The sequence below is a fragment of the Vigna radiata genome, chromosome 9, assembly GCF_000741045.1.
Source record: "Vigna radiata var. radiata cultivar VC1973A chromosome 9, Vradiata_ver6, whole genome shotgun sequence".
Taxonomy (NCBI): domain Eukaryota; kingdom Viridiplantae; phylum Streptophyta; class Magnoliopsida; order Fabales; family Fabaceae; genus Vigna; species Vigna radiata.
Window position 1 is genome coordinate 19,045,563 of NC_028359.1, and position 1,377 is coordinate 19,046,939.

The 1,377-nt window shown below is 31.0% G+C and overlaps 1 pseudogene; it reads left to right on the plus strand.

Annotated features, from left to right (window-relative positions):
• Positions 1-1,377, plus strand: part of LOC106773485 — a 5,897-nt pseudogene that overhangs the window by 2,929 nt on the left and 1,591 nt on the right.

Below are 1,377 nucleotides of genomic sequence, written 5' to 3' on the forward strand. Positions count from 1 at the left end.
TGGTTACTTTTGTATATGGAGGTTTCATTGAAATTGAATTAAGTTTTCTAGTTATGAAGTTTCACTGTGGTATACTTTTGTCTTGTTTTTGCTTCTAGAGGTTTAGTGTGATAAGTAACATAAATTTTTATATTTTTGTCTCGTTTTTGCTTTATAGCTTTAGTGTGATAAGTAACATACATTTTTATTCTCATTTAAGGAAGAATGAATTTATTGTGGAGGAGGATCCAAATGCAAAACTTTGATGCCATTTTAAATTAAAGTTTGTTCCCTTCAGTAAGAACATTATGTTTGGAATTAAACGCAGGTGAAAGAAATGGAAGCAAAGGAGCTTATGGACATTGACTTGGAGTGGGCATACTATTGGAATCATGTTGGAATCAAATTAAAGAAAATTTGAAAACAAGTGGCACTGGAAGAATGAGTTTAAAGGAAGTAGTTGAAGAAATGAAATTGTGTTAAACTTTTATTTTGAATTTTGTTTAAGTCATCAACTTTAGTTTATATGTTTTCAATTAGTCGAGTTGTTTTCGACTATGTTAGATGTTGTAGTAAATCTTGCAATATTAATTAAATATTATGTATTCTATTATATTTACAATGTAATGGTAAATTAATTTAATTTATTTTAATTCATTAATAAAATTAATTTTGATTAATTTTTTTATACTTTACAATTTAATATATTTTATTTATTTCTTATTATAAAAAGCAAATTTAATTAAATTAAGAAATTATAAATGTAGGTGAGTAGTTATAAATAAAGGAGGTTTTAAACCTCTACAAAATAATAGTTATTAATAAAAGATGTTAACACCCTCCACAAAAAAACCTCTCAGTGTGTGGTGGATAATACTCACTTGGTTAGAATTTAAGTTATGATTTTGAGATTACTGGTTTTTTTTAGGACCAACAACTAGTTAAGGGTTTGTGGTTTTTTTATCCAAGTGCATGTGTAAGGAAAATGGACTTTATGACTTATGTGCTTGTGTAAACAATTACATAGTGGCTGTAATCGCTTACCAGTGTCTCTGTACCAAAAGTCCAATGATGCTCCCTACCTCTGATAGAGGGGGCTCCCTAGTGTGTGGTGGGTACTGACTTGGTTCGAATTTAAGTTATGATTTTGAGATTACTGGTTGTTTTTTGAGGACCAATAACTGGTTAAAGGTTTGTGAGGTTTTTTATCCAAGAGCATGTGTGAGGAAGAGGGACTTTGTGACTTATGTGTCCGTGTAATCGATTACAGAGTGGCTATAATCGCTTACCATTGCCTCTGTACCAAAAGTCCAACGCTGCTCCCTACATCTGGTAGAGGGGGCTCCCTAGTGTGTGGTGGGTACTGACTTGGTTAGAATTTAAGTTATGATTTTGAGA